This window comes from Diadema setosum, chromosome 4 (genome assembly GCF_964275005.1).
Source record: "Diadema setosum chromosome 4, eeDiaSeto1, whole genome shotgun sequence".
In the NCBI taxonomy this organism is placed as follows: domain Eukaryota; kingdom Metazoa; phylum Echinodermata; class Echinoidea; order Diadematoida; family Diadematidae; genus Diadema; species Diadema setosum.
In genome coordinates this window covers 23,789,934-23,814,295 of record NC_092688.1, presented here as the reverse complement: position 1 = coordinate 23,814,295, position 24,362 = coordinate 23,789,934, and the positions used below count along the sequence as shown (strand labels likewise).

General features: G+C 36.2%; 1 pseudogene; it reads left to right on the top strand.

The window, feature by feature from the left end:
* The first annotated feature begins 5,995 nt into the window (after window positions 1–5,995).
* On the top strand, window positions 5,996–19,657 carry LOC140227724 (uncharacterized; annotated as a pseudogene).
* Window positions 19,658–24,362: the final 4,705 nt, after the last annotated feature.

Sequence of the window (24,362 nt, the reverse complement as noted above, 5' to 3'; positions counted from 1 at the left end):
GGAGCTTACCCCACAAGAAAAGAATATTTCAAAAAATATTATAACATATACAATACATATTCACATCCCAAACCCATAAGATATGTAATGTAAAAATTACTACAGATAGATAGAAGTCAACTTGCATTTCTAATTCAGTGGACCTTTAAAAATGAACCTGTGGAAAAAAAAAAATCAAGGTTATTATTTAGTGCTTCAAAAGAGTGAGAACCTAAAAGATCACCCCATAGACTACAGTACTGGAATTATTATCGTAGTCTATAATTACAATGTTCATATATATCTTGCTGATGAATGTAATCCTTTCATTATTTTTGCATTGTTGGTTGTTTTTCATCCATCCGAACATAATTAGAGAGGGCATGCTGCTCAGTTTTATAATTTTTGAATCGATCAACCGCAATGTTAACCAGTTTAAAGCCACTAACTTTTTTTTTCCATAATCTTTTATTGATTCCATATTCAATACAATTTCATGATAAATCGAATCATATGTATTACAGAATTCACGATTTAACAAAACACAATTATAATGAAATCAAACCAAGCTGTACTTTCAGCAGGAACAGTGCATTAGCAAAGGAAATACAATTCACCGAGAAAAAAAAAAAAAACATACACTGCTTACTTGCTTTCATTAAAATCAAATGGATCTGTCCTTTTAACATTACAGCGCATATATATATATATATATATATTTATATTAAATGGAGCTGTACTTTCAGCGTAACGGTACAAAGACATATTTAACACATCAATATGCACCCAAATAAAATCGATATACAACCAAATGGAATCGATATTCCCGTTAATCACCCCCCTCCCCCTCCCCCTCCCCCTCCCTCTCCCCTCTACCCTTCCCCTCCCTTCCCCCCTTCCCCGTGGACATCTGGCTCCGGGTCCTTCCATACTTATTTTCAAATTTTCCCATTTACTAAAATGAATGGTTAAAGTTCCCTTCATTGATGCTAATTTCTTTTCCTCAAATCTATCCTCTAAAATATTATTTTTTATTTCACGATAATATCGTGAAATAAAAAAAGCCGCCTACATATTATGTAGGCGGCTTTCCATATTCTCTACTTTTAAAAATCAAATATTTAACCAAGATTAAAATGTGATTTAACAACTGATGTTTTCCCCGATTATCCTCCTTCCACCCAAACAGAATTTCTTCCCAAGTACAATTTTTAAATTCAACATTCTCTATCATTTCTTCACATTTAAATTCAACATTCTCTATCATTTCTTCACTAACATTGTGGTTGATCGATTTAAAAAATTCTAAAACTGAGCTTCATAACCTGTGTAATTATGTGCAGATGGATGAAAAAACGACCAAGAATGCAAAAGTAGTGAATGTTACACACTCACTATCAAGATATATAATTATGAAAATTACAATTATCATCTACTACGATAATAATTACAGTACAGTAGTACTGGGATGAAATTATAGCTCTTCACTCTTTTGAAGCACAAAATGATGCCCTTGCGGCATTATTTTTCTTCACAGATTCAGTTTTACATCCTAACAGATATTCTGATAGCATGTCAGCACATGCAGCTCATATTTTTGTTTTAAAACTGAACACAATGTTAACCGATGCTTTACAATGTAGTAACATTCTCAATTTGCCTGTAGATTGTAGTGCTTCACTTATCATGTCACAATCTGACTCATGTTAAGGCTTGACATCCATTCCAGCATTCTTAGAATAGCAAGATAATGATGACCTTAGTCGTTTTAAAGCAAATCTAGATAACGACTTGCACCTCTGTAAAATTATATCGAGTACATGAACACAACCCTTTTTGAGAAGTCTTGAATTTTGGAACAACAATGGATATTAGATATGCAGAAAAATTAGTCTGTATAAGTACCATCACTCATCACAGAGACTTCATATTTTCTCTGCATGCTCTGTTAAAAGTATTATCACTCATTGGCCAAACAGTGTTTTGGGTTTCGAGAAAAAATTACATCTAACAATTTTGAATTTGTTGTGATGTACATTGTTTAAATTATCAAATGTATAGTAATACTGCGCCTCACACCAAGGAAGCAAAAATCTTTTTAAAAATATGTACATATAAGAATGGAGTATGATTAGATGAGGAAAGCAGTAATGCAGTTATGGTACGACAAAGTCCAGACAGCGTATAATCCATCTATATTGAGTCGTTGTAAATAAATATTCTTTGACGTTCATGGAATAGTTTATATACATGAAAACTTTTCAAACATTCATACACAACAAAATTTAACGCATGGAAATGGTAGCGATGTGTACTTGAATCCGTTCGCCTTAATCACGAAGATTGTTTCTTTTTTTCTCCTAGGCATTTTCGTCGTTTCATAGTTCATGCCTTGTTCAGAGTGGTTTTTAAAGTACGTGTCGTATGACAATTTGTTAAAACGTGCAACTGAGTGAGATACGCTACGCCTATGCCTTATGAAGTAGAGCATAATTTAAGGAGAAATGGGGAAAACAATAAATTAGATCTGTTTTGATCGATTGTGGTTTAACATCAATTATACTATTTTTTGTGTCTTTTATTGTTCTCATTATATAGAAACATCAGTACTGCACTGTTTCTTCACTTTAACATGAACAAAATTGAGAGAGTTTATTCCAAGAATGCCTGATATTATAAAATTAATTGATCGGGATGCATGTATTTGTGTTTGGGATTTGTAGGTGTGCATACGTGTGCTTAAACATAATTATGTGTGAGTGAAAGTAAACACGTTTTCATTATTTATTTTATGAAAACAAATCAAGGTAGCGCAAACTAGCGGACGGCATCCGAGCACGGTATTTTTTGCCGTGCCGTATGCAGTGGAAACGGGAAAACGGCATGCCGCGCAGTGTGACGTACCGGAATGCCGTGCCGTGCTGCCGTGCCGGATCTGGTGTAAACGCGCCTATCGCCTGCGGCGTCTGTCTGTCCGTCCGTCCGTCCGTCCGTCCGTCGTCTGTCCGTAACGCTACAAAAACGTCAATAACTATTTACTCTGGGCTTCAATTGCAATCAAACTTTGAGGGAAGAGGGGTCATACAAAGTTTCACATTTTACCATATATGAAGGTCACCTCAAGATCAAGGCTCACAGGCAGGGGTCAATGAACTTTTAGAGCCCAATGTTAAGTTTTTTTGGCGCGTTTCTATTATGGGTCATAACTTTTGATCCATAATTCCATTTGTGACCAAACTTGAATGGTAGATGTCCCTTGGAGAGTGGATGATCACCACAAGGTCAAAGGTCACAAGCAGGGGTCAACAAACTTTAAAAGCCCAATATTAAGTGTTTATGGCACGTTTCTATTGTGGGTCATAACTTTTGATCCATAACTCCATTTGTGACCAAACTTGGATAGTAGATGTCCCTTGGTATTAAAGTGATTGGTCACCACACGTTCAATGGTCACAAGCATGAGTCAACGAACTTTTAGAGCCCAATTTAAGTCTTTTATGGCGCGTTTCTATTATGGGTCATAACTTTTGACCCATAACTCCATTTGTAACTAAACTTGGGTGGTGGATGTCCCTTGGGGAGTGGATGATCAACACAAGGTCAAAGGTCACAAACATGGGTCAACGAACTTTTAGAGCCCAATGTTAAGTTTTTGTGGCGCATTTCCATTATGGGTCATAATGGGTCATTATGGGTCATGATCCATAACTCCATTTGTGACTAAACTATTTGTGAATTGTCCGAATTAGCATTCATTTTCACATTGCTTGCAATGACTTAAAACATGTATTACTCTCTACTACTCTACCGCTCTCTTCCCTCCCATATTCCTTTTCCCTCTGTTTGTTTGTTCTTTACACAGTAACTGTTTGTTGTATGAATGTTCGCTTTAAAGTAATGAATTTGCTTCCTGTTTAAAAATAAAAGAGAAAACTGGTTTATAGACTGAACAGATGTTATGTAGTGTATTAATTCAGCAATGAAAGTGGCTTAAAGATTAATAAATGAGTAATTTTTGTATTTGTGATCATTTAGGTTAGAAAAATTCAAGAACATATGCAGCACGTTGTAAACACATGATACTGAATTATCTATGATGGAATAGATAAAAAGCATGAACACAACAATCAAGTCGACTAGTTGCGTATTAAATTGTGTTGAATAACTGAATAACTTTTATGAACATTCATGTGAGGTTCACTGTTTATATTTAAGGAAACCAAACACAAACTTGTACACCTCAAACTCTTTCCCAGAGATATACAATTTATCAAATTTGAGTGTTTTCACTCGGGTCAAGATATGAAAATTTAGAAGGTAAAATGGTTTGTATTTAAACAGATAATTACCGTGCGAGCTGTCTCCTCCAATGACTGTAATTATGAATATAAACACCATTATGTTTGCACATGTCATCAACAAGAAAACTTGGAGGAAGGAGTTTAAGACAAATCATTGTCACCTCTGTGTTGAATAACTGAATAACTTTTATGAACATTCATGTGAAGTTCACTGTTTATATTTAAGGAAACCAAACACAAACTTGTACACCTCAAGCACTTTCCCAGAGATATACAATTTATCAAATTTGAGTGTTTTCACTCGGGTCAAGATATGAAAATTTAGAAAGTAAAATGGTTTGTATTTAAACAGATAATTACCGTGCGAGCTATCTCCTCCAATGAATGTAATTATGAATATAAACACCATTATGTGTGCACTTGTCATCAACAAGAAAACTTGGAGGAAGGAGTTTAAGACAAATCATTGCCGCCTCTAAAAACAATAAGACAGTGTAAGCGTTATTGTTGTTATTGTTTATCATTCGATATTCTTCAACGCTGAAATAGTAACCTTATTATTTAAAGAAACCAAAACCCAAGTACAATGTGTACTGAGTGAAAGCAGCAACACTCGCAGAACACATCAATGAAAGTTTGAGGGAAATCGGGCGATCATTTCAAAAGTTTTGAATTCTTAAAGTTTCGGTACCACGTCGCTGGGTATAGACTATTACTACAGTCCATGTCTTCATTATCGACAACAAAGAAGACGTAGAGAAAATTTAACCCACTTTTACTTATATAGTATAATGAAAGAGCACTTGACCTAGGTCAAGCTGGGTGAAAATATTATCCTGGCCATATATTAGTACCAAGTCGATGAAATGTGTACTTTCCATGAGCAATGGAATGTCCCTTATTACTGCTTTTATATAGAAATTTGTCCGTAATGACGTTATGAACTCCTGTAGCCTTCTCATAGAGCGATGACGGTACCGACATTGTTAACGACATCGACTACACTATCCTCATACGTAAATTGCAGTCCTGTGGTGTTCATGGTATTCCACTTGAATGGTTTAAAGATTATTTGTCAAATAGAAAGCAATATGTGTACTCTGTTAACTCTGAAGTATTACCTATACAATGTGGAGTCCCACAAGGATCCATATTGGGACCGCTATTATTTCTAGTGTATGTAAATGATATTTCAAACTCATCTAAGTCACTGCAATATATTATGTTTGCTGATGACACTAATGTATTTTGTTCCAATTCTGATTTTCATTCGCTCCTAAGAACTCTCAATACTGAATTATCGAAATTATCTATATGGTTTAAGAGTAATAGATTATTAGATAATCTGAAAAAGACAAATTTTATGTATTTCTATAACAAGAAGCATAACAATGAAATGCAACATTTAAATAATATGGTGGATGGTGTATTATTGCAACAAAAAGAGAGTATTAAATTCCTCGGAATATATATAAATGAAAATATGAAATGGAACGTTCATGTACAATATATCTCTGATAAAGTATCTCGTAATGACACGCATGACACGCATGCGTAGCCAAATGGAGTAGACGCGCCATCTTGGAACTCCGTCCTCACCTCAAGAAATGATACTTTTTTCAATGCCTTGAGGTAACTACTGACGTTGCAAAAGGGGTAAAATTACACTTTCACACCTGTAGAACATTGAGTGACTGCTTTTTGCTTCTTTCTCAATGAGGAAAACCTATGACTTGAGGTGCAAAACCATGCCTGGTCAATCTCAGCGTTCCACCGGTACTAGTGCACAGTGCTCTCGCCCTAAGTCACCCGTCCCTCCATCCACGCAAAAAGCCGCAGCGCCAGTGACACCGTCTCGCCAGCAGTCTGGTGACCAAACGGACATGGAGCCAACTTTATCAGACGTGCAGAAAAAATTCGTCGACTTCGCGAGCAAGGTATGTGCCAAGCTTGAAGACATTCATGCAAATATATCCTCTATGAAGAAGAGAATGATAGACCTAGAGGCTGCAGTGGAAGATAATTCTGCTCGTGTATAGATAGATCTGGAGAAAGGAAGGCCCTATTGGAGGAAAAATTCCAGAAGGAGATTGAATCCCTGAAAGAGAAGCTGGTGCTATCGGAGATTTACCAACGAAAGTCGAATCTCCTGTTCTACGGCTTGGAGAAAAAAATCAGATGAAAATGTGGAAAACGTGCTCCGAGAAGCGTTTGTGTGTCTCGGCTTGAGCGATGAAGAAGCCCAGTCAGTTGCCCTAGTCAACGCTCACCGACTTCCGAGGCGTAACGACGCAAACAAGGCTCCACAACCGATCATCGCGAAGTTCGTGTACATGTCCCAACGGAATCGAGTGCTCTCCGCCTTCGAAAACGCACATGCTGTTTATGTGTCCGTCATTTCACAGTGTAAATTCTATATCCCTGGTATGTCATGTCAACCTGTTGGTTTCTTCAGTACCTACACTAACCCTATTCGATATGCATTATCATAATGACATGAATGTTATTTAGGTACTTAACGTCTATTATGTTTGTCTCAAGCCTCCGTCATAGCCAATAAGAGTTTTTACTCTTGATAATAACCTTTTTTGATATCTATTTTTTTTACAGTAGTTTTCAGATATTCAACAAATAGTAGGTATTATTATTTTGAAGTTTGTCAGCATTTCTGTATGATTTTTATCTGCTAATAAAGGTTTTCCCGGCCAATTTCGCACTTTTTTCAGTCCAATTCCTAATTGCTGTATTCAATTTAGCACAATTTAGCCTAGACGGCACGTTCGGTATTTCAATTTTATAATCTTTTCATTCAAATTCATTTTGGAGCATTCAAATTACCTTTTACATCATTCGAATTAGCACTTTCTCAGTTCAAATTCGTAAGACAAGCACCATTTCGCAAATCGTTCATTCAATTTAGCACGATATAGTCACGTGATCACGTATACGCTGCGCTCGTTCATTCGAATTCATTCTTAGGCATCCAATTTCGCATTTACTGCAGTCAATTTAGCAGACACGTTTATGCTTTTTTTCTGATACCACCTTTGCAACAGTACTTTCAAAATAAGTGTATGTGTTTATTATGTTCGATTGCATTATTTCATTCACAGATACATTGATCTTAAGTTTGTTTTGTCAATAATTGGAGAAGGAAGTTTCAATTTACATTATTATTTCTTTCATCTGCATGTATCAATATTTTCATTTGGTGGGTGCTAGATTGCGTTAATTATCATTAGGAATAAATAAAAGTTCTTGGATCAACTACTAGCCATCAATTTGTCAAGGTTATTAGCCTCAAATGCTTCTATGATTCTCTCCCTGTTTTTGTCTCGCCCACCGGAGGTGAAGGCGAGACTAAGGGATCCAAATGGCGTCCGTCCGTCGTCCGTCCGTCGTCCGTCCGTCGTCCGTCACAAATGTTAAAGTTTACTTGCAAGATTCTCTTATGATGCATAACTTGGCAACTGTTACAATAATATCAGCCACACTTGGGTGATAGAAGCACTAGGGGTATCTTCATGTTATGGTGTTGTCGGAGGTCATGTGATGATGTCAAAGGTCATTTGAGGTCATATATATTAAAGAGTATGTGCAAGACTCTCTTTTCTATGTTAAAGTTTACCTGCAAGACTCTCTTTTGACAAATAACTTCACATAAGTTGCTTGGATTACAACCTAACTTGGGTCATAGATGCACTGGGGGTACCTTCATGTTATGGTGCCGTTGGAGGTCACAGGATAAGTTCAAAGGTCATTTGAGGTCATACGTTAAAGTTTACTTCCAAGACTCTCTTATCACACGTAACTCGACACATGTTGCTACAATGGCAATCAAACTCGGGTGATGGATGCACTGGGGGTACCTTCATGTTATGGTGCCGTAAGAGGTCACATGATAAGGTCAAAGGTCGTTTGAGGTCATATGTTAAAGTTTACTTGCAAGACTCTCTTATCACACGTAACTCAGCACATTTTGCTACAATAGCAATCAAACTTGGGTGATGGTAGATGTCTCTTGGAAAGTTGAAGGTTACCACAAGGTCAAAGGTCACAGACACGGGTCAACGATCTTTTAGGGCCCAATGTTAAGTTTTTGGGGCGCATTTCGTTTATGGCTCATAACTTTTGATCCCTTTGTCCGTTTGTGATCAAACTTGGATGGAAGATGTCCCTTGGGGAGGTGAAGGTTGTCCGTCACAAGGTCAAAGGTCACATACAGGGGTCAATAAACTTTTAGGGCCCAATGTTATGTTTTTAGGGCACGTTTTGATTGTGGCTCATAACTTTTGATCCCTATGTCCGTTTGTGACCAAACTTGGACGGTAGATGTCCCTTGGGGAGTTAAAGGTCATCACAAGGACAAAGGTCACAAAAAGGAGTCAACAAATTTTTAGGGCCCAATGTTAAGTTTTTATGGCGCATTTCTATTACAGCTCATTACTTTTGATTCCTTTGTCCGTTTGTGACCAAACTTGGATGGTAAATGTCCCTTGGGGTGTTGAAGGTCACTACAAGGTCAAAGGTAATAAGCAGGTCAATTAACTTCTGGGAGTTATAAAAAAAGTATTAATTCCTTGCACGCGAATGGGCGAGACACAATTTGGCACTTGCCTTGTCTTGAGAGATACGCCTGTATCTAACTCGTGCTGCTATGACTGGACATAAGAAAGTGAATCATTTCATCTTTCACCTCATGAAATATTCTGTCCATTGCACTCATAAACATTCATTATTTGTATATTATTTGAAAGTAAGGTTTTTTTTCTTAATTATATTTTGACATAAAATTTGAAGCTGTGAAATATGGATTGATAACACGGATGCATGCTTTCTGTTACATATCATAGTGTATGCATGTAGACCTTCAGTAAGCGCCTGTCTGTGATTCGTTTTCCGAGTCGATTGACAATAATAAGTTCAGCTGCAGTTTAAATATGAGCAACTCTTTATCTATCACTGGTGTACATACGGAAACAAGTGCTAGAACCATACGAGTTGTTTCCATATTTTTACCTACATCGCAATAACTGTTTCGAATATCAGTTGGTGTTTTCATTATTCAGTTTATTCCGTTGCCATATCGGCCAGCTTGAGGGGATGTGCAGTACATTTGTACCGCGTGCTTTACATTTGCCGATTTTGTTTTCTCTTATATGCCTGACGAATGCCACGATCAGTTTATGCATCGATTGAATAACACCATTCGTAAATTGTACATTCATAAGTTATGACATTGTACATTTCTTTTCTGTGCAAGTGTTTAAGGTCTTAAATGCCGTCTTGTACTCATCTATGACCTGAAGTACATCGCCCAATGTTATCCATGATCTTTTTTGCACTTTTGTGGTACAAATGACAGCCATTTTATCTTTTGTTGTTATGTTTTCCTTCTGATTCATGATTTGGTAATATACCGAAATAATTTGATTGATTGATAGCCCCACCTGGGTAGTCATCTTTCCTGGCGCACTGTCAATGGGACAATCTCCCTCGGCACTGTCTTTAAATCATATATATATAATCAATATTGCAGATAATATACAACACTCAGTTAATTTCTATGGTTCAGATAGTTTGAGGCGGTATGCAGGTAACCAACTGCGTGCCTTATCTTTTCCGCTCTCTTTAATTAAATGCCTAATGAGAGTTTTGAATAGTCGGAATGTATTGTTTGACACCCATCGTTCAAGCTAAAGCCGATTCGTATGCTTTGATATTGTACATGTATATTGCTTCTATTGAATACGTGAATATAGCAAGATGGCTGTCTGTAGTGTCAGCTACGGTATCCTTATTTGTGTCGTGTTTTTTCTTCTTTTTTTTGTACCCACATTTTAATATTGCTCCGCAGTTATTATACAACACTTAGTTAATTTCTATGGTTCTGGATAGCTTGAGGCGGTATGTAGGTAATCAACTAGGCTTCTTTTTCTTTTTTTCATTCGCCCTAACTAAGTGCCTAATTAATTTTATGAATAGTTGGAACGCAATGTTTGACACCCACCGCCTGATCGCTAGAGCTAAAGTCAACCTCTATGTTATGATACTCTACTCGTATGTATACTGTTTTTCTTTATAAGAGTCGTTGTCTTAGATGTTGTTGTTGGACATAACAAACTAAACGGAAAGGTTGTTTATTAATGAAGTTTATTTGACATGTTTGATAGCAGATATAATCTTCAAAAGATAGGGTTTTGGTTTTGTTTTTGTTTTTTTTTTTGGTTTATTTTGACACAAACTATAACATGGAGACACCGTGTTTGAAATGCGGGATATTTTAAGTCGCATATCTGAGTATTGTATCACAGTGCTTACATTACATTCCAGTGTACTCCACTGCATTTGTACCCTCCAGACATTTATCAATTTTAACGAGTGGCAGCAGTTCCTTGAATGTCGAGTGTGTAGTTTATATTCATTGCTTCTACTCCTACCAAAGTGTAAAATGTATTCCTTGTTTCGTTTATTCTTATCGTGTGTTTGTCTAGTCATATTGTCTTGCGAGTTCAAAATGTCGATGCGCCGCTCTCTTGCATACCGTATAATTACTTACATTTCTGCCCCTGCTCCTCCTGCACTTCTCTCTGGGTCTTTACCTCGTACACTTGAATACACTCTTGTTCTTACCATCAACGAATGTTGTAATGCCATCTATTTATGATGGATAAAACGACTCAGGTTGTGAATTTTCCTTATCACTCTCTAAACAATAAAGTTGTTTTTTTTTTTTTCTCGATATGTTCAATCATGGCTCGGTAACTCATAAAACAAATGAATCCTACAGTAAATGTTTCTGTGCAAACTATGATTTTAATTCTCATACTAAAAGTGTAAATTTTGGTGAAGATAATAATGAACAGTATCTTAGTTCTAAATATTTTACAATTAATCAATTCAAAGCTTTAACTGAAATAACTCAAAGTTTTTCGTTGATGCAACTCAAAATTTCGATAATTTTTGCTGTTTCATGAATGACATTCATAAATCATCTTTCTCTGTAATTGGTCTGAGTGAAACATGGATCAGTCCGACTTCTATGCCTACGTGCTCTCTTCCCGGTTATGATTTTATAAAAAACAGTCGTCAGCACAAGAAAGGCGGAGGATTTGCCCTGTATATAAAGCAAAACCTTGATGACATTCACAGTGGATTGAACTGCATGAGTGAAGCTGTAGAATCACTCTTTACTGAAATTAACGTGCCTGGTTCTAGGAATATACTTATATTAGTCATGTACCGACCTCCAAATTCTGAGGTTCAAGGTTTTTTTTTTTTTTTTACTTATTTAATATTGCAAAATCCAATTGTTAACAAAGATTGTTATATCATGGGACATTTTAACGTAGATCTATCTAACTTTCAGACATTAAACTCTGCTCAGAATTTATTAGATATTATGATGTCCTCATCTTTTTTACCCCCTATAACAAAGCCAACTCGAGTAACTAATCATTCAGCAACTCTTATTGACATATATATTCTGCAATATTAACCCTTTACCCTTTTCTCGCATTGTTTTATCAGATTTGTCCGACCATTGCCCCATATTTACCCATATTCCCTTTAATCGCAAACGTAATCTGAATTCTTCTGTAGTGTATTTTCGAAAAGTTACACCCGATAATATAGCTAGGTTGCAAGATGGTTTTAATGAAGGAGATTGGTCTCAGGTATATAATGCTGAGGACCCAAATTATGCTTATGATTTATTCATGAGAAAATTGAATTCACTTTTAGATAAGTATGTTCCTTTAGTTAAGAAAAATAATAGTAATTATAAAAGATTCCCTAGACTCCCGTGGATATGCAAGTCTTTGTTGCGGTCAAGTAACCGAAAAAATGATTTGTATTACGTTGATAGAATTAAAAGTACTGAGGAATCTCGTCATAAATATATTTCATACAAGAATGTTCTTACTCAAATTTTGCGTTGTGCAAAGCGAAAATATTTCACTGATCAAATACATTATTTTAAAAACGATATCCAAAATACTTGGAAAGCTATTGATTTGGCCATTAATAGAAACAAAGAAACATCCCGTATTACTACAATCAAACATAATGATCTTGCAATTGCTGATCCAAAGTCTACAGCTGATGTTTTTAATAAATATTTTTCACAAATGGGATATAATTTTGCTAAAAAGATTCCTAAGTCCCAAAAGTTGTTTGTTGATTTTTTACAAACGCCTAATATCAGCTCCTATTTTTTTTCTCCCACTCACCGGAACGAACTAATTGATATACATGTAGTTCGGAATTTAAAGAGTAAAAAAAGAAAACTGCTGGTTTTGATGATATTGATAATGTTCTTTAAAAAAAAATCATAGATTGTATTGTTGATCCTTTTGGTTCATGTGTTTAATTTGTCTTTAAGTAATGGTATTGTCCCCCAGGCTATGAAAGTATCTAAGCTTAATTCCATTTAATAGGAACGGTGATAGGGAAGACATCAGTAATTAAAGACCAATATCTTTGTTACCCACTATCTCTAAATTACTGGAAAAAGTTGGACATTTCAGACTTTTGGATTTTCTTAATAAGCATAACATTATTTCCAATAATCAGTTTGGTTTCCGGCAAAAACACAACACATCTCATGTAGTCCTTACTTTCTTAGATAAAGTCTTCAAAGCCATTGATAAATTCCATCATACTACGTATAGGTGTGTTCCTGGACTTCTCCAAGGCCTTCGATACCATTGACCACAAAATACTCCTTTACAAATTTTCCCATTATGGTATTCGGCATGGCCTTGAAGTGGTTCAGGAATTACCTTACCAATCGCAAACAATTTGTTTATATTAATGGTCATAAATCTGTTATGCATGATATCACTTGTGGTATATGGCAAGAAAGTTTTACTTGGTCCACTTTTATTTGTTCTTTACATCAATAATATTGAAAATTCATCAAATATTCTTTCCTTTTTATTATTTGCTGATGATACAAATGTGTTCTTTTCTAGTTCTGATCCTGTTATTGATCGATACTATGAATATCGAGATAAAAAAGGTTACTTTATTGGACTAGAGCCAACAAATTGTCAATTAATATTCAAAAAACTAAATGTATGCTTTTCAGTGATTCTTAGGAAAAGTTATCTCAGAACATTTATTTTGATTATATAGTTGTAGAAGAAGTTTCTTCAATTAAATTTGTAGGTTTGATTCTTGATAATAAACTCACCTGGAATTTGCATATTGATTCAGTTTGCCGTACAATTTCTAGACATGTCGGCGTAATTAATAAAGTTAAATTTCATTTCCCCAAAAATGTTTTATTAATGTTATATTCATCTTTTATTTTACCCTATCTGAACTATGGCATTCTTGCCTGGGGCAACACTTACTCCTCATATCTAGAAAGAATATTATTATTGCAGAAAAAAACTCTTCGTATTATTTGTAGAAAATCGTGGAGATGTCATACTAATGACTTGTTTTATCAAAATAATATTTTAAAAATCAAGGATTTGTATTGTTTGAATTTAGGTCAGTTTATGTGCAAATTGATAAATCATTCCCTTCCTTTTGCGTTTGACTCCATGTTTATTCAAAATAAAACTGTACATTCATACCCCACTAGACAAACCAATGAATTCCATTTACCACTGTTTAGGACGATTTTTGCAAAGTCTATATTCTCCTTCGCTGGACCTAAATTCTGGAATTCCCTTGACAGCAGCATAAATTAATCTCTAAGTTTCAACACTTTTACTTTGAAATTAAAGAAAATGTTTATTAATTCTTATATCACTGGGGATTTGCATCTCGAAAGCTGCTAACTGATTTCTTTGCTGCTAAGGTCTTTACTTTGTTTAATTTATTTCATAACCGTTATAATATATCACTCATAGATGGTCCACTTCTCGGTAAGACCAAAGTGTCATGTGCCCTGGCATCGACCCTTGAACTCTTCCTCCTTTGCCCTTTCCTCTGTCTTCCTCTGTCTTCCTGTCCCCTTCTGGCCTTTGACCTCCTGTTTATTCTTTCCACGCGTATGTAAGAGAGTGTGTGCGTTTGTGTGCGTGCTCGTTTTATGTTCTGTTTCCCGAGGATTATGTCAAATTGTCTCGTTGCATTATTATTATAATTTTCACGACTCACGAGGGGACTGCATTCTACAAGCTTGGCTTTTTAGCAGTCCCCTCCATTTCCGACCTTTTCTTTGTTATGATTCAGTCACAGTTTGTCCATGTATTTCTTCAACTAGTATGTTTATTGATTCATGTAAACAAATGACGTGTATCTAAAGGCCGTGTCACACCATTCCGGGCAAGCTACGCGGGCTTGTGGCGAGAAGGTAGTTTCCAGCACGTAGAAGATTTTCAGCGGGCGAACAAGAATGTTTGCAATATTCATTCATGCCTTGTCATACCGTACTGGGGAACTTCTGCGGCTTGACTTGCGGGGAAACAAATTTACTCCCCGGAGCTCTCCGCAGTTGGTCCGCACCTGACAGTATCTAGCGCGTAGTTGCCCGGAGATGCTCACGCAAGTCCGATTTAACCGCAGCCAAGTTTTGAGCATGACCAAAACTTTTTCCGGGTGAGTCGCGGGAATGCCCGTAGAGGTCCACGCAGAACGCCAGTAGGAGACCCTTAGCGGCAGTACGTCCCAGGCAATTCCCACGAAGGTACTTCGCAGTTCCGTATGCAGCCAAGATAATGAAATTCTGTGAGATTTCAGCCATTCCATTAGAGGAATTCCTTCACTGAGTTGTCAGCCCCCACGCGACTGATACAAAGGTTACACAGTATACTCTCAAGTATAACGCGTCCAGCAAGTAAGACACATGCGCTGACTCGCACAAATCCTTTTCCGCCCTCAGGAATGTCCGGTATGCTAGAAAATCCCTACACGTAACAAGCCCAAGTAGCTTGCCCGGAAAGGTGTGACAGGGCCTAAACACGGTTGCGGGTAACACAATATGCATGCGCACGTCCGGGCGACTACTTTTGAGATACATGCTAGGTATTGTCATGTGCGGATCTTCTAAGGGAACCTCCGGGTAGTCAAAATTGTTCTTTGCAAGTCGCACGCAAGGCTGGTGTGACACTGCCTTAAATTTCATTTGGAAATGTAAAAGTTACATTGTACTTAATTTGTTTATATGAAATTGTCATATTATATGCTTTGGCCGGAAATGAAATAAAAATGAAATGAATGAAATGTTGGTATACTTCAGAAGTTAAAGTATTATGTCCCTCAGAATATGTTATTTATGTTATGTAATTCGTTGATATTATCGCACATTTCTTATCGCAACATTGTATGGGCAACTTCAAAAAGCCACATTGATATTATATTACTTTTTCAAAAGAAAGCTATACGTATATGCACCAACTCAGGTTATCGAGACCATTCAGATCCTTTATTCGCAGAATTAAGAACACTTAAGGTAAATGACATTAATTTTTTTTTTTTCAAAACACACTCTTTATGTTTCGCTTACACAATGGTCAGTTGCCATCTTCTTTTTACTCACTATTTCAATTAAACACGGAAATACATTATTATTCAAAAAGACAATCTGATAAGTTTCACTTGCATTATCCCAAAACAGTGATGGCTCTGAAATCTGTCAGACACACCGGACCCGATGTATGGAATTCTATTCCTTCTGAATTTCGAAGTTTAAAGTCCATGTATTTTTTTAGGAAGGCTGTAAAAACAATGTTATCTGAATATCAGTAGTTCCATTGTCATTGTTAATGTATTATACACGAAATTCTTTCATAGAAATATCGACGCAATTAACCTATTATGTAATAATGATTATGTAACCTACCATGACCTGTATCAACTGTCCACCTGTACCTCGGTGAGGAAATATTTTGTCATGTCTTGCTAATCAGTGATACAGGTGACTTTACTTTGTATAAACCTTTAGTGAAAGCAGACAAACCTCTCCTTTCCCGTTCTCCTTTCAACTATCCTATCTCTATGCAAGTCATCCCTCCCTCCTATTCTCCTTCCGATGTATATTATAATATTATGTTATGCTACGGGGGCTGCACGCAAATCAAGCTACGCTTATGCTGTAGCCTCTCTGTATTATTCATTGTATGTTTTGTTGTACTTTTGCTGTACATTGTACACAGGCAATGAACAAGAAAATACTTATATATATTATTATATTTATGTTTGTACATGAATGTGTATATGTACAACGATGATACAGAAACCAATAAATCAAATCAAATCAAATCAAATCAAAACTTTGTCCAATTTCCCAAAACTATCTTTCATGTCTTCTAATAATATTGCTTATTTCATTCAATCCTCACTTATATTTTGGTTTTAGTTTCCCGTAAATACATGACCCATCACGTCAAACGCTAGCACACGTAACCGAGAAAATCAAGATTATGGTCCAGTAGATTTTATCTTTTCATAATAAAAGTGTCAGATAATTTATCTTTCAAAGGCATTTCTGCTCCTTCCTGCAACTTGGGTTTCAAAGCGAAAGCTTTTGTGCCACGATATCATAATCTCCGCCCTTTATCAATCACCATCGAAAGCTCATTAGGTGGTGCTGACGTTATTCAAATTAAAATTCAAGTTCAGGGAAATAATCAATCACAAGCTGGAATAGCTAAGTCGTTTGTTGCGACATGGATTGTCGCCCCTACACGGACTGTCGCCCCCGGCTCGGGGGCGACAATCCTTGACGGAGTTGGCGTCACGGATTGTCGCCCGCCCTCGAAGCACATTTTGCTGGGTAATATCGTTCTGGACATAGTCATTGAAATACTAACACATAACTAACATGGTTACATCCATGGAACATGCCATGTAAAAAGTCATGGTGAGGTTTCAAGGAAGTGTGTATGTGCGTGCGCACATGATAATTTAGTGTCCGTTTGTGCGTGCGTGTGTGTGTGTGTGTGTGTGTGTATGATGGAAGAATGTGTTATGTCAGCTTTTTGCGTATGTGTTTTTTAGCTGCGCGTGGGTAGGGATACCTAGTAAGCTGTTGATGGCATAAACGTTGATATTGATTTTACCAGCAGCTTTGACTTTGATGAGTTTGTTTGGCGGATTTGTTTATGAATTCGGAGTGGTGCTTGCGTGCGGGCGGATGCTGCTTTTCTGCATACGGTCAATTATGTCTTATTTATCAACATTGGGAAGTCATTTCATCAGGAAGGAATGTGGTATCGTTTCGGGTGTGTGTGTGTGTGTGTGTGTGTGTGGGGAGGGGGTTACATTTCGTTATTGCAAAAGTTCGTTATTCTGAAGGCTCTTTAGTCCGAAGGTTCTTTATTCGAAGGTTCGTTATTCCGAATTTCATTTTTGGATCAACAAACCTCTAGGTACAGGGAATTGTGTGTTTCGGATAAATGAAGCTTCGGAAAAAAAAAAAAAAAACGAACCTTCGGAATAACGAACCTTCGTGTGTGTGTGTGTGTGTGTGTGTCACAAATATAACAAAACGTAACACCCCTTGATCTTACATGAGGACTCAAAAAAAAAAAAAAGGTGACACGGTCAACAAAGTCAACTTTGTGGTTTTCATATTTTCTTTTATATTTCTTTATATTTGTCTTTTACACATTTTTTTTTTTTTTTTTTAGTTTGGGATCATAAAATCAATTGGAAAGTGTGTTTTCAGCATATTTCTTCAATCTTTTTTTGTAGAGTAGTGTGATCAGGCATGTTTTAGTGGCGCCTTTTCATTTCTTGGAAATCTTTTTTTCAAACTCTTCATTTTCAACCCCAATAACTTTTGAAATGATAATATTCTTGCTTTGAAAGCTGGCATCAATTATAGACAGAATGTGTTAATAGAGCATGCCCAATTTTAGCTTATTTTCTAATAATCTGATAATCTCTTCAATGTTGTTGCTCCGGTGGTTTACATCCTGTTTTTATCCCGTTCTTCTCACAACTAGCACGGTTTGGTAAAGATTGAACGCTTGAATAGACCGTGTTCTTCAGAGCCTCTTTTCCAGAGGATGTGCGTTGTGTCCAGTCATGATGGATAGGTTAGAAGAGTGTATCGAATTAAGTTATGCATCATTTTAAGTTCAGCGTCTGATCGTTCAGATTCTGCCCTTACCTAAAAATTCATGTCTTTTTTTTTCAATGCGGAGTCACTCACGTCACATACGTATCATTCACTGAATTGTCAAATAATATCAAAATGATAATGTTTAAACTCTTCAAAATTGCACTTTTAAGCACTTGCACTGTGTATGAAATAATGGAAAATCAATTCTCTCATCCAAAGAGAGGCTTTCCCAGATAACGGAGTTTTCTGCTGATATTCCGTCTAAACAATACAATACTACAAGCATTATCACTATATCCTTCAGACGACACCAATATGAGCATATTAATATTTTTGTGTCATATGTAGCTGAAATACAATAAAGGATTTTTTTTTTTTTTGGTGCAACCTCAAAGGGATATGCTGCATACAGTATATGCAAGTTTCTTTGTTTAATGTCTGCCCAATTCATGATTAACATAATTGTGATAGTTCAGTTGACTACGTTACTTGGAAAGCGCATTGATGCGCGTTGATGCATTTATGAAATGCAAACTGTCATGTCATTTTCATCAGTAGCGGCAGCTTTATCTCCTCCTGAACAGATTTATTATCAGATTCACATTTATATGTGAAAAGCAACATTCATGAAATCTAGATGACATTATTAAGAATGCGACTGAAAAAAAAAATGAAAGAGAGCCCCAAGCATACGTATGATAGTACCATACATACTATCAACCATCAATAAAAGATCTAAATGTCAATATGAAATAGTATGATTTTAATGAATTTTCATATTCAGTAGGATTACATACTGCTTTTGAATTTGGTAGCATCAAATCTGGTATTGTCATTTGATTGTGGAGGTGGTGTTTATTGTTTCTTCTCGTTCATATATCTGCGATTGTACTGTCTTTGCACATTCTTTGAAAGAAGAAATAAATTAAAACATCAGGACATCCCACAAATCCTGCCATGCAGTGAATTGATGTGGCTTGATTCTCAATAAATCAAAACTGAAAGTTATGGAAGAGAATAATGAGCTTACTATCCATCACATACACAATAAAATTCTTTGCTTATTCATGTTCGGTCTGAAAGTACTTTTTTCTAAAGGCGTATCCAAACAAGGATATGAAAGTAAAGACAAATGAGTCGTCCTTCTGTTTAAAAGAGAGAATGAGAGAGGGGGAATTTTATGGGGGAATGCAAATTATTTTGTTAAACTATACTTTGACACACAAACGACGTTACCTGCGCAGTTTTAACACGCGCACTTCGGCCCTTTGTATCGATTATAATGTGGTTATTGTTTCTTGTTATAGAACTACATCTGATCAACCCGCACTCGTCGCAGGCCAGGGCGTAATTCTGGAATATTGGGAAAAAAAAAGTATTATACGGAAGTGTCACCAGCAGGGATAGCAGAGACGGGAACAATCATCAGATTAGACGGGAAGCTTGCAGTTCTTACTTTGACAAAACAATGGCTTTGAGTATCGCAACAGACAGAAGGATGGCCTACTTAGCATGGATTTGTGTAGTTTTCTTGTGCTGTTATCCGTCATTCACTTTGTCAAGAGATTTATGTACGTATATAGTATAATATGATAAGTATTGTGTGCCGGGACAGCGTGACATTTGTAATTGAGGGGAAGGGATTTGGGAGTGCAAAGACTTTTTCGCCCAGTCCCTGGAAAGGGAACATTCGGAAAGTCATATTTCATATTGTTCTTTCTTTTTTTCTCTTTTTGTGTGTTGTTTGTTGGCAATTTGATTTTTCTAGCTTGTTTTTTTTTTTTTGTTACGCTTCGTGTTGTTTTGTCGTGTATAATATTTGTCAAAGGCTCAAAACTTTAATACAGGTATCGATAGATTCATTTTGCACTTTAATAATCTAGTACGGATGTTTAAAACCGATTTCCATGCACTATAACTATTGCCATTTCTCACTCATTTATTGGCTCTCGTGCAACACAATGATTTTTTTTTTTTTCAAGGTGGAAAAGCCTTTACCCTCATATGATGCCTTAAAACCCAGCTGGCCCTACAGACATACGTGACCCGCTACAACAAAAGGAACCTAAAGTCGCTGACGGGCGAGCCAAGCATGGCCCAGAAAAAATGCTATTTTCAGGCCTCAAAAAACAGAAATCAGAACGTTTTGACAGATTTTAGTGATCTGACTTCAAACTCGATTTATTCGGCGCACCCGTCAGCGACTTTAGGATCCTTTTGTTGCAGCGGGTCACATACAGTTTCAAAAAGAAGAAATATTGATGAGATATCTGAAGATTTATTGATAAACATGTAAAATTAAGCATCACGTGTAATGCTGATTTTTTTTTTTGTTCTTCTTTAATTCATGATTTATCACTGAAATAACGATGGACTTAATCTACCCCTTATCATCCATTGCAGATTTACCTCTAAACTGTATGGGGGAACCATTAGAGACCAAGGTGTGGTGTGATGACGAAATATGCGTCCGCACAAAGCAAAGTTTGATTCTTCAAGCACCTTGCGGGAGGAGAATATTATTTGAAGTGAAGCCAATCAGTTACCCAGACTTTGATGTGCTGGATGTGATAGCTAAGGAATCATTTCCCCTCACGATTCGGCGATGGCGCCGCCCATTTTCTCCCATTTTGTCACTTGCCCATCAGATGAAGCTAACTATACGACATATATACCTACCCAGTGGAATTTACGATCAGCGCAAAGTGTTACGAGGGTAAGCATTCACTGATATCAGTATGATCTTAAATATTAGTGTTTGATCCTAATAAGAACATGGGCCTAGTTGTCTTTCACGTTGCTCATTTTTTTCTAATAACGCATGAAATAAATGCATAATGTGTTCACTCGAGGAAAAACGAGTGGCATGCTCTGGTTTAAAAAACAGAAAATTCAACGAAGTGATTGCAATCAAATAACGTACAGGGTAAAGTGGAATGATTCTTTTTTTCCCCCGACCATTGTCCATCTTGTGTCAAAACATACCTCTACAAATATATAGAATGTTTTCTCACATATCGTCCACCTATTCAAATAAGATTTGGACCCTCGTGGAAAGAGGGAGTGAGCGTACGATGAATTGGCTTTAGACCTCAAAATAAATCTAATTCTCATAAAAAGCATACCATGTTACATTACATTTTATGAAGGTAATCACATAATAATGATCAGCTGTTTTAGTTAAAGCTATACTAGAGATAAGGCAGCATGTACACATCGGTTGCAAAGTAAAAGTAAAACGCACAGTTTTATTTAGCTAAAATAACATTTTATTTTCTTTTTATCAGGTATAGTGTACGTCTGTACCAAATAAATCGCAGGCTACTTTATTCTGCTATATCCATAGACCAGTAGATTGCAATAACTTGTTACCGTGAGGTTTTGATGATTTCCCTCGAAATCAGTAGTCTTACACTCAGCAACCGAATAGGTCAAAAAGAGGTCACGGGTTGTGACGAACTGCAACTTTTCTCTCTAATGAGTTACTGGTACTGCGTTCTTTATTTTTGCTTTCTCTCTCTCTCTCGAACAAAATTCAAGAATTAGAAAATACCTTCCATTACGAAATTATGGAGAGAAAGCAATACAGAATGAAAGTGCAGTATTGTGTACGCCGTATAATGTCAAACACGAGCATATCATCCACTACACTGTAACATGTTATTGCAGTCTTCATTGCCTGTCATTAAAGGGACTGTACAGTACTGGTTGAGGTGGGAATTCATGTTTTGAACATTCTTAAGTGAGATAATGAGGTACCTCTTATGAAATATGAAAGAGCATGTAATTTTAAGAAGGATTCAACGTTTATTTGATGAAAATTGGTTTTCAAATGGCCGAGATATCAAAAAAAGTGATAATAATAAAAGGCGACAGGCCACAACTTTATTAGGATCTCTTTGTTTCACCTTGTTTTTGGATATCTCAGCCATTTCAAAACCGATTTTCATCAAATAAATTTTTGATACCCCTTAGAATTGCATGCTCTTTGCCATCTCAGAGAGCGGTTTCTGAATATCTCGCAAAACATTAAAAGCTAAATCCTCACCTCGACGAGAACTGTACACACCCTTTAAGGTTTTAAGAAGTAAAATTGCAAAGTATTTTACCTTTATTTCATGTAGAAGGAGTACATACGTGGGGTTGAAAATAAAACGCTCCTAACCGTAAACCTTGTTATTTGGAAACTGCGACCTTTCCGAAGTCTTACTCGGTTTTCAATTTAATTCATTAGTCTAGATGTCAGAGTTTCATTATCAAAATTTTGTTTCTGCCTTTACCACAGTGACGTAACAGTTATTTGTATCTCTGTTGATAATTTACCTGTATCTTTTTTGTAATGTTATTCTGTTCTTTGCGTTGTGGTATTTCCTGACATCTGTGTATACAATGCAAGTGTGTTTCATGGTATTTCTGATTATTTGTTTGTTGGAAATGGAATAAATCAACTTGAACTTAAACTTGAAAATTATAAAAGTGTTCATATCGTTATCATGCGGTCTATAGAAACACCCAATGTGACACTGGTTGACGGACCCTCCCCCCTTGAAGGATTGGTCGTCTTCGAACCAGACACATATGTTTGCTATGAAGGATTTAACGCCGAAGCTGCCAAACTGGTCTGCGGAGAGCTCGGTTTCCCAGGCGCGTCTGGGAGTTTATTGCCACGAACAGTATCGCGGCGCAGAACTGGACGGTTATCTTGTGGAAATCCACGTAAGCTGAAAATAGAATTATTGCAGAGATTTTTTAGAGGGTAAAAGCAAAAAAAAAAAAAAAAAAAAAAAACAGAAGAAGAAATTTTGCAGAAAATGATAAAACGCAATGTGAAGTGAAATAGGTATATACATTGTAGATGGTAAAACAATTTAAAAAGAATTGAGAACTGTACAGAGAGATGGCAAACATATCTTAGAAGAGACCAAGGTTAGCAGCTGGTCCCCTGGGTTACTTGACCCTTAATTTTGGAAAGTTAATCTTTTATTCCCCATGTCTCAGCTGATAATGATATTCTTATGTGAAAATCTTACATATTTTTTTTTATTTCCTTGTTGTTCATATGGTTTTCTCATGATTCTGTTTTACTCTTTGTTGGATGAAAAATGAAAATGAATTGAATTGAATTGAAGGATACATTGTGTTCCCTTATTTCTTTTTTTCTGGCTGTTTTTACATTTGAATTTTGTATAATTCTACCATCAGTCGTCATTTTTTTTTATCCCGCAATTCATGTTAACAATGCCGCTCGTCTACTTTCTTGTTCTACTTGAAGTTCTCTGCCGCTCTTATTTTTTTTAATGTTTCTTTTTTTGTTTTGTATATGGACATAATTGCGCTGATTACCTGTTCCTGCCCATTTCCATGTTTTTGTGCTTTCGACCTATCCACCTTCCTTTGCTCTCAACTGTCATGCCCGCTATTCTTCATTGCGTTCTATCATCTCATAAATATCATTTCCTTTTTGCATTATCTACCTATTCCATTATTGAAACTTAAGTTTGATGTGCATTTTATTATGATTTGTGACGTATTTTATTATCTTACATAAATATATGCAATGCAAACGTACATTTATTCTGAATTCTATGAGGTCTGTGCTGGGTCTGTGATGTAAGATAAATCAAACGGATGAGCCATCGAGCTGCTGAATTTTTATTTTACATTTTATTGTTTTGAATAGTAAACTATAAAACAATAAATTATTGTCATTATTATCATTACTGTTATGTCTTCATGGAGACTGCAGTATTGCGTATATATAAAAAAAAAATTAAACGATATATGAAGTATTCTGAAATCATGTAGATTTCGAAAACTAGGCAACGCTTTTTTAGACTGTCAGACGGTAAGTGAATTTTAAGCAAAGTACAGAATTTGGCGAATTTTTTTACTTCAACCTCATCCTTCAACGTTCAATGTCTATTCTATTTGCTTTCAAGACATTGCATTCAAATTAATTTCTACTTTTGCTTTGAATTAGTGCGTTAATGTTTTTGAAGTTTTGTAACTGTGTTCCATTACATCAATGCATAGCTGGTGGCACGTATCAACGTTTG